Below are 11214 nucleotides of genomic sequence, written 5' to 3'. Positions count from 1 at the left end.
GACTTAGCTGCGAATCAATCGCCTAAGTTAAGGCCTACTCCGAGTGGCGAGCAATCCTCTCACTCGGGGGCTTAGCTATGAATCATTTGCCTAAGTGTCAAAACCTACTCCGAGTGGTGAGCAATCCTCTCACTCGAGGGCTTAGCTGTGAATCATTCGCCTAAGTGTCAAAACATATTCCGAGTGGTGAGAAACCCTCTCACTCACAGACTTAGCTGCAAATCAATCGCCTGAGTTAAAACCTACTCTGAGTGGTGAGCAATCCTCTCACTCCGAGGCTTAGATACGAACAACATACTCCGAGTGGCGAGTAATCCTCTCACTCGGAGGCTTAGCTGCGAACAAGATTTCGCCTAAGTTTCTAAAAGCCCTCCGAGTGCAGGACAATCCTTTCACTCGGGAACTTGGCCTCAAAGTAGTCGTCGCGTGAGTGAATTTCCCCCGATCATAGAAAGTTCATTCGGAAACCAAATGAATTCAATCATGCAAAAGAATGGAAAGCCAAATGCAGATAAAATTCCAAATCTCCAGCTCGGATTAAAGCTGTCTTCATGAATGAAAGTACACGGACTTAAGGCCCGGACAAAGTTTTAATCGGTTACACCATCTCTCGGCATACCGAAGCAAAATTTAATCATGATCAAAGTTTTTTAAGGTGCGCCAGGACTCGCAAGCTCAACGAAGGTATCCAAGTCAATCCCATCCGCAATACGGGTAGCCGCGTCGATGAAGGTCTCCATGAAGTAATCGAACCGAGGCTTCTTCGTGTTGTCCGCCTGGAGCGCCTTCAGCTTTTCTTATTTAGATTCCTTAACATGAACCCGAACGAGTGAAAGAGCCACATCGGCTCCACAACATGCAGCAGATTTCTTCCAAGCCTGCACTCGATCCGGGATCTGGTTAAGGCGCTCTTGATTGATTCAAGATCAGTTTGGAGAGTGTCTTCTGGCCACGGCTCCTTGTCAATCCTCTACAGGGCGGTTTTCAGTCGGGCAACATATTCCTGAACTTTCCTGAGGCAAGCGTCGATGCGGAACATGTTCATGGACACCACATCTCCAACGGGTGACTTGACAGGGTCCATATTTGGCTCGAGCTCTTCGGTCTCTCCTTGTCGAAGTCCTCGCAGAAGTCTGAACAAAGGGAAAACGAAGAGTGGGTCACATTTTCATTCAGCAAAATTGTAGGAAATCCACTCGGTGGAAGGAAATTACCCGTGAGCGTGTCAAACATTTTCTTTGCAAAGTTGCCCAAGTAGCTCTCCAAGCCATTCCTTCTTTGGGTCATGTGTTCCAGCTTCTTGTTCCAATCGGTCCGTTCTTGCTTCAGATTGGTATTCTCTGTTGGGGAACATCGCATGGGAAACAAAAAATTTCCTACGCGCACGAAGACCTATCATGGTGATGTCCATCTACGAGAGGGGATGTGTGATCTACGTACCCTTGTAGACCGTACAGCAGAAGCGTTTAAGAAACGCGGTTGATGTAGTGGAACGTCCTCACGTCCCTCGATCCGCCCCGCGAACCGTCCCGCGATCAGTCCCACGATCTAGTGCCGAACGGACGGCACCTCCGCGTTCAGCACACGTACAGCTCGACGATGATCTCGGCCTTCTTGATCCAGCAAGAGAGACAGAGAGGTAGAAGAGTTATCCGGCAGCGTGATGGCGCTCCGGAGGTTGGTGATGATCTTGTCTCAGCAGGGCTCCGCCCGAGCTCCGCAGAAACGCGATCTAGAGGAAAAACCATGGAGGTATGTGGTCGGGCTGCCGTGGAAAAGTCGTCTCAAATCAGCCCTAAAACCTCCGTATATATAGGTGGGAGAGGGGGAGCCTTGCCTAGGGGCTCAAGGAGCCCCAAGGGGGTCGGCCGAGCCAAGGGGGGAAGGTCTCCCCCCCAAACCGAGTCCTACTTGGTTTGGTGGGTGGAGTCCTTCTTTCCTTTCCCACCTCCTCCTTTTTTTTCTTTTCTCTTTGATTTTCTTCCTATGGCGCATAGGGCCTTCTTGGGCTGTCCCACCAGCCCACTAAGGGCTAGTGTGCCATCCCCAACGCCTATGGGCTTCCCCGGGGTGGGATGCCCCCCCCCCCCGGTGAACTCCCGGAACCCATTCGTCATTCCCGGTACATTCCCGGTAACTCCGAAAACCTTCCGAAAATGAGGTCATCCTATATATCAATCTTCGTTCCCGGACCATTCCGGAAACCCTCGTGACGTCCGTGATCTCATCCGAGACTCCGAACAACATTCGGTAACCAACCATATAACTCAAATACGCATAAAACAACGTCGAACCTTAAGTGTGCAGACCCTGCGGGTTCGAGAACTATGTAGACATGACCCGAGAGACTCCTCGGTCAATATCCAATAGCGGGACCTGGATGCCCATATTGGATCCTACATATTCTACGAAGATCTTATCGTTTGAACCTCAGTGCCAAGGATTCATATAATCCCGTATGTCATTCCCTTTGTCCTTCCGTATGTTACTTGCCCGAGATTCGATCGTCAGTATCCGCATACCTATTTCAATCTCGTTTACCGGCAAGTCTCTTTACTCATTCCGTAATACAAGATCCCGCAACTTACACTAAGTTACATTGCTTGCAAGGCTTGTGTGTGATGTTGTATTACCGAGTGGGCCCCGAGATACCTCTCCGTCACACGGAGTGACAAATCCCAGTCTTGATCCATACTAACTCAACGAACACCTTCGGAGATACCTGTAGAGCATCTTTATAGTCACCCAGTTACGTTGCGACATTTGATACACACAAAGTATTCCTCCGGTGTTAGTGAGTTATATGATCTCATGGTCATAGGAACAAATACTTGACATGCGGAAAAACAGTAGCAACAAAATGACACGATCAACATGCTACGTCTATTAGTTTGGGTCTAGCCCATCACATGATTCTCCTAATGATGTGATCCCGTTATCAAGTAACAACACTTGCCTATGGCCAGGAAACCTTGGCCATCTTTGATCAACGAGCTAGTCAACTAGAGGCTTACTAGGGACAGTGTTTTGTCTATGTATCCACACAAGTATTGTGTTTCCAATCAATACAATTATAGCATGGATAATAAACGATTATCATGAACAAAGAAATATAATAATAACTAATTTATTATTGCCTCTAGGGCATATTTCCAACAGTCTCCCACTTGCACTAGAGTCAATAATCTAGTTCACATCCAACAAATCCAACACCCATATAGTTATGGGGTCTGATCACGTCTTGCTCATGAGAGAGGTTTTAGTCAACGGTTCTGAAATTTTCAGATCCGTGTGTTCTTTACAAATCTTTATGTCATCTTATAGATGCTGCTACTATGTGCTATTCGCAAATACTCCAAATATCTACTCTACTATACGAATCCGTTTCACTACTCATAGTTATTCGGATTAGTGTCAAAGCTTACATCGACGTAACCCTTTACGACGAACTCTTTAACCACCTCCATAATCGAGAAAAATTCCTTCGTCTATTTAGTTACCAAGGATAACCTTGACCGATGATCAGTGATTCAATCCTGGATCACTCTGTGTACCTCTTAACAGACTTGCTGCAATGCACACATCAGGTGCGGTACTCAGCATGGCGTACTTTAGAGTCTACGGCTAAGGCATAGAAGACGACCTTCGTCTATTCTCTTTATTCTTCCGTGGTCGGGTTTTGAGTCTTACTCAAATTCACACCTTACAACGCAACCAAGAACTCCTTCTTTGCTGATCCATTTTGAACTCCTTCAAAAATTTGTCAAGGCATGCATCTTGTTGAAACTTCCATTAAGCGCTTTCGATCTATCTCCATAGATCTTTGATGCTCAATGTTCAAGTAGCTCAATCCAGGTATTCCTTTGAAAACTCCTTTCAAACAACCTTGTATGCTTTACAGAAATTCTACATTACTTTTGATCCACAATATGTCAACCACATATACTTATCAGAAATTCCATAGTGCTCCCACTCACTTCTTTGGAAATACAAGTTTCTCATAAACCTTGTACAAACCCAAAATCCTTGATCATCTCATCAAAGTGTATATTCCAACTCCGAGATGCTTGCACCAGTCCATTTAAGGATCGCTGGAGCTTGCATACTTGCTAGTATCTTTAGGATCGACAAAACCTCATGGTTGTATCTCATACAATGTTTGCTCAAGGAAACCGTCGAGGAAACAATGTTTTGACATCCTACATGCAATATTTCATAAATAATGCAGCAACTACTAACATAATTCTAACAGACTTTTAGCATCGCTACGAGTGAGAAAGTCTCATCATAGTCAACTGTTTGATCTTGTCAGAAACATATTTGCGACAAGTCGAGCTTTTCTTAATAGTGACTTATCACTATCATCGTCTGTCTTCCTCTTAAAGATCCATCTTTACTCAATAGTCCTATGACCATCAAGTAGTTCTTCCAAAGTCTACACTTTGTTTTCATACATGGATCCTCTCTCGGATTTCATGGCTTCCAGCCATTTGTCGGAATCTGGGCCCACCATTGCTTTCTCCATAACTCGTAGGTTCACTGTTGCTCAACAACATGACCTCCAAGACAGGGTTACCGTACCACTCTGTAGTAGTACGCGACCTTGTCAACCTACGAGGCTTGTAGTAACTTGATCCGATGCTCGATGATCACCATCATCAGCTTTCACTTCAATTGGTGTAGGCGCCATAGGAACAACTTCATGCGCCCTGCTACACACTGGTTGAAGTGATGGTTCAATAACCTCATCAAGTTCTACCACCCTCCCACTCAATTCTTTCGAGAGAAACCTTTCCTCGAGAAAGGATCTGTTTCTAGAAACAAACACTTTCCTTTCGGATCTGAGATAGGAGATGTACCCAACTGTTTTGGATATCCTATGAAGATGCATTTATCCGCTTTGGGTTCGAGCTTATCAGACTGAAACTTTTTCACATAAGTGTCGAAACCCCAAACTTTCAAGAAACGACAGTTTAGATTTCTCTAAACCTCAGTCTATACTGTGTCATCTCAACGGAAATACGTGGTGCCCTATTTAAAGTGAATGCGGTTGTCTCTAATGCTTAACCCATAAATGATAGTGGTAATTCGATAAGAGACATCATAAAATGCACCATACCAAATAGTGTGTGGCTATGACGTTCAGACACATCATCACACTATGATGTTCTAGGTGGCATGAACTGCGAAACATTTTCCACATTGTCTTAACTGCGTACCAAAACTCGTAACTCAGATATTCATTTCTATGATCATATCGTAGACAGTTTATCCTCTTGTTACGACGAACGTCACTCCGAAACAGAATTGAACTTTTCAATATTTCAGACTTGTGATTCATTAAGCAAATACTCTAGTATCTACTCAAATCGTCATTGATGTAAGAACATAATGATATCCACTGCGTGCGTCAGCACCCATTGGACTGCATACATCAAAATGTATCACTTCCAACAAGTTACTATCTTATTTCATCTCAATGAAAACAAGGCCTTGCTCATGTGGTATGATTTGCATGTCACTAGTGATTCAAAATCAAGTGAGTATAAAGATCCATCAGCATGGAGCCTCTTCATGCAATTTATACCAACATGACTCAAGCGGCAGTGCCACAAGTAAGTGGTACTATCATCATTACCTCGTATCTTTTGGCACTAATATCATGAACATGTGTAACACTACGATCGAGATTCAATAAACCATTGAAGGTGATTATTCAAGAAAATAGAGTAACCATTATTCTCTTTAAATGAATAATCGTATTGCAATAAACACAATCCAATCATGTTCATGCTTAACGCAAGCACCAAATAACAATTATTTAAGTTTAACACCAATCCCGATGGTAGAGCGAGCGTGCGACGTTTGATCATATCAACCTTGGAAACACTTCCAACACGTATCGTCACCTCGCCTTTAGCTAGTCTCCGTTTATGCCGTAGCTTTCATTTCGTGTTACTAATCACTTAGCAACCGAACCAGTATCCAATACCCTCATGCTACTAGGAGTACTAGTAAAGTACACATCAACATCATGTAAATCAAATATACTTCTTTCGACTTTTGCCAGCCTTCTTATCTACCAAGTATCTAGAGTTGCTCCGCCTCAGTGACTGTTCCCCTTATTACAGAAGCACTTAGTCTCGGGTTTGGGTTTAATCTTGGGTCTCTTCATTAGTGCAGCAACTGTTTTGTCGTTTCACGAAGTATCCCTTCTAGCCCTTGCCTTTCTTGAAACTTAGTGGTTTTACAAACCATCAACTATTGATGCTCCTTCTTGATTTCTACTTTCGTAGTGTCAACCATCGCGAATCGCTCAAGGATCATTGTATCTATCCTTGATATGTTATAGTTCATCACGAAGCTCTCACAACTTGGTGGCAGTGACTTTGGAGAACCATCACTATCTCATCTGGAAGATTAACTCCCACTTGATTCAAGTGATTGTCGTACTCAGACAATCTGAGCACACGCTCAACGATTGAGCTTTTCTCCTTTACTTTGTGGACAAAGAATCTTGTCGGAGGTCTCGTACCTCTCAACAAGGGCACGAGCATGAAATCACAATTTCATCTCTTTAGAACATCACTTATGTTCCGTGACGTTTCAAAATGTCTTTGGTGCCTTGCTTCTAAGCCATTAAGTATTTTGCACTGAACTATCGTGTAGTCATCAGAAACATGTATGTCGGATGTTCACAGCATCCACAGACAACGCTCGAGGTGCAGCACACCGAGTGGTGCATTAAGGACATAAGCCTTCTGTGCAGCAATGAGGACAATCCTCTTCAAAGTTTGCTACTATCAACTTTCAACTAAATTTTCTCTAGGAACATATAAAAACAGTAGAGCTATAGCGCAAGCTACATCGTAATTCGCAAAGACCATTAGACTATGTTCATGACAATTAGTTCAATTAATCATATTACTTAAGAACTCCCACTCAAAAAGTACATCTCTCTAGTCATTTGAGTGGTACATGATCCAAATCAACTATCTCAAGTCCGATCATCACGTGAGTCGAGAATAGTTTCAGTGGTAAGCATCTCTATGCTAATCATATCAACTATACGATTCATGCTCGACCTTTCGGTCTCATGTGTTCCGAGGCCATGTCTGCACATGCTAGGCTCGTCAAGCTTAACCCGAGTGTTCCGCGTGTGCAACTGTTTTGCACCCGTTGTATGTGAACGTTGAGTCTATCACACCCGATCATCACGTGGTGTCTCGAAACGAAGAACTGTCGCAACGGTGCACAGTCGAGGAGAACACAATTTCGTCTTGAAATTTTAGTGAGAGATCACCTCATAATGCTACCGTCGTTCTAAGCAAGATAAGGTGCATAAAGGATTAACATCACATGCAATTCATAAGTGACATGATATGGCCATCATCACGTGCTTCTTGATCTCCATCACCAAAGCACCGGCACGATCTTCTTGTCACCGGCGTCACACCATGATCTCCATCATCATGATCTCCATCAACGTGTCGCCATCGGGGTTGTCGTGCTACTCATGCTATTACTACTAAAGCTACATCCTAGCAAAATAGTAAACGCATCTGCAAGCACAAACGTTAGTTTAAAGACAACCCTATGGCTCCTGCCGGTTGCCGTACCATCGACGTGCAAGTCGATATTATCTATTACAACATGATCATCTCATACATCAAATATATCACATCACATCGTTGGCCATATCACATCACAAGCATACCCTGCAAAAACAAGTTAGACGTCCTCTAATTTTGTTGTTGCATGTTTTACGTGGTGACCATGGGTATCTAGTAGGATCGCATCTTACTTACGCAAACACCACAACGGAGATATATGAGTTGCTATTTAACCTCATCCAAGGACCTCCTCGGTCAAATCCGATTCAACTAAAGTTGGAGAAACTGACACTTGCCAGTCATCTTTGAGCAACGGGGTTACTCGTAGCGATGAAACCAGTCTCTCGTAAGCGTACGAGTAATGTTGGTCCAAGCCGCTTCAATCCAACAATACCGCGGAATCAAGAAAAGACTAAGGAGGGCAGCAAAACGCACATCACCGCCCACAAACACTTTCGTGTTCCACTCGAGAAGACATCTACGCATGAACCTAGCTCATGATGCCACTGTTGGGGAACGTCGCATGGGAAACAAAAAATTTCCTACGCGCACAAAGACCTATCATGGTGATGTCCATCTACGAGAGGGGATGTGTGATCTACGTACCCTTGTAGACCGTACAGTAGAAGCGTTTAAGAAGCGCAGTTGATGTAGTGGAACGTCCTCACATCCCTCGATCCGCCCCGCGAACCGTCCCGCGATCAGTCCCACGATCTAGTGCCGAACGGACGGCACCTCCGCGTTCAGCACACGTACAGCTCGACGATAATCTCGGCCTTCTTGATCCAGCAAGAGAGACGGAGAGGTAGAAGAGTTCTCCGGCAGCGTGACGGCGCTCCGGAGGTTGGTGATGATCTTGTCTCAGCAGGGCTCCGCCCGAGCTCCGCAGGAACGTGATCTAGAGGAAAAACCGTGGAGGTATATGGTCGGGCTGCCGTGGAAAAGTCGTCTCAAATCAGCCCTAAAACCTCCGTATATATAGGTGGGAGAGGGGGAGCCTTGCCTTGGGGCTCAAGGAGCCCCAAGGGGGTCGGCCGAGCCAAGGGGGAAGGTCTCCCCCCCCCCCCAAACCTAGTCCTACTTGGTTTGGTGGGTAGAGTCCTTCTTTCCTTTCCCACCTCCTCCTTTTTTTTTCTTTTCTCTTTGATTTTCTTCCTATGGCGCATAGGGCCTTCTTGGGCTGTCCCACCAGCCCACTAAGGGCTGGTGTGCCACCCCCAAGGCCAATGGGCTTCCCCGGGGTGGTTTGCCCCCCCCCCCCCCGGTGAACTCCCAGAACCCATTCGTCATTCCCGGTACATTCCCGGTAACTCCAAAAACCTTCCGGTAATCAAATGAGGTCATCCTATATATCAATATTCGTTTCCGGACCATTCCGGAAACCCTCGTGATGTCTGTGATCTCATCCGGGACTCCGAACAACATTCGGTAACCAACCATATAACTCAAATACGCATAAAACAACGTCGAACCTTAAGTGTGCAGACCCTGCGGGTTCGAGAACTATGTAGACATGACCCGAGAGACTCCTCGGTCAATATCCAATAGCGAGACCTGGATGCCCATATTGGATCCTACATATTCTACGAAGATCTTATCGTTTGAACCTCAGTGCCAAGGATTCATATAATCCCGTATGTCATTCCCTTTGTCCTTCCGTATGTTACTTGCCCGAGATTCGATCGTCAGTATCCGCATACCTATTTCAATCTCGTTTACCGGCAAGTCTCTTTACTCATTCCGTAATACAAGATCCCGCAACTTACACTAAGTTACATTGCTTGCAAGGCTTGTGTGTGATGTTGTATTACCGAGTGGGCCCCGAGATACCTCTCCGTCACACGGAGTGACAAATCCCAGTCTTGATCCATACTAACTCAACGAACACCTTCGGAGATACCTGTAGAGCATCTTTATAGTCACCCAGTTACGTTGCGACGTTTGATACACAAAAAGTATTCCTCCGGTGTTAGTGAGTTATATGATCTCATGGTCATAGGAACAAATACTTGACATGCGGAAAAACAGTAGCAACAAAATGACACGATCAACATGCTACGTCTATTAGTTTGGGTCTAGTCCATCACATGATTCTCCTAATGATGTGATCCCATTATCAAGTAACAACACTTGCCTATGGCCAGGAAACCTTGGCCATCTTTGATCAACGAGCTAGTCAACTAGAGGCTTACTAGGGACAGTGTTTTGTCTATGTATCCACACAAGTATTGTGTTTCCAATCAATACAATTATAGCATGGATAATAAACGATTATCATGAACAAATAAATATAATAATAACTAATTTATTATTGCCTCTAGGGCATATTTCCAACATTCTCCTCCTCCAATTTGCCAACTGTTGCGAGTTTCTTTTCTGCGACCTCAGTTTTCTCCTTAGCTTCAGCGAGTGCTTTGAACTTTCCTTCAAGAGCCTCCTTCAGGTGATTCAGATCGTTCGTGGTCACCTCCAAGTCCATTTGGAGTTGGTTCTTCTCCTTTTCCAAGTTTATGTACTTGGTTCCAGGCTCACAAGATTTCTAAAACCATCACACAAGTAATTCAGTCAACACTAGTATTTCGCCACTCCCGAGTGAAGAATAACAGTTCAGTCGACTGGACCGACCCACCTCACACCCTTCAAAACACCATATCATGGTTGATGGAAATTATGTCCATGAAACCAGCAAGATAAATCTTACTGGTTCGGACATTTTCATCCACTCGACAGACCTAGTGATAAAAGTACTCAAGTACAAAAAGGAACCCCGAGTCCAAGTTCTTAAGACTACTGCCCATCGTACACGATCGATAGTAGTCTCGGGGACTACACCTAGTGGGTGCACTTAGCGTGCCCCCACTGGATACGACACCACTCGACCAGGTCCGGCCTATCCAAGTCAAAAAAAGAGACAACATAGATATCTGGAACAGTTTCAATCAGACCCCCGCCGTTGCAAGCACTCGATGTCGGTCTCGGGGACTACACCCAGTGGGTTCACTCAGAGTGCCCCCACTGGACTTATCATCACTCGCATAGGTCTGCCCTGTCGAGTGTTAATGATTACCGAGAACCAATCGAAGACCCATGTCGGTGTCTTCATCATTCGACGGTGGCCTCGGGGACTACACCCAGTGGGTGCACTCAACGTACACCACTGGATCAAAAATAGGCATGTATACACCGAAAGAAAACACCTAGTGGGTGTAAAGTCAAGATTGACGAAATGCAATCGGAAATGAACTTACAATCCTACTTACTCGGACATTAGCATGAAGTGTCGAGCTGGCATCGTATGCCAACCTACTGGCTTCATACGCCTCCTTGGTTTGCATCATCATATGCTCTGCCTGGATCATGGCCTCCTTCCCTGCTCCAGTTTGGTCTTCTGGAACGTGTTGCAGAGTGAACGCGGACATTGGAGGAGTCGGCACAATGGCTGAGGTCACAAGAGTTGCTGGAGGTTGTTCAATAGACACATGAGTCACAACAGTCGAAGTCGCTAGAGGGCACTCGATGGCGGGATCTCAGGCCCGGTGATCACTCGGGGCGGGTCTCCAAGTTCCACAGCAATTCAGCCATCGAATGGCGCGGTTCTTCA

Source organism: Hordeum vulgare, chromosome 2H, assembly GCF_904849725.1.
Source record: "Hordeum vulgare subsp. vulgare chromosome 2H, MorexV3_pseudomolecules_assembly, whole genome shotgun sequence".
NCBI lineage: Eukaryota > Viridiplantae > Streptophyta > Magnoliopsida > Poales > Poaceae > Hordeum > Hordeum vulgare.
The sequence above is the reverse complement of the archived record's forward strand: the minus strand, read 5'-3'. Positions refer to the sequence as shown.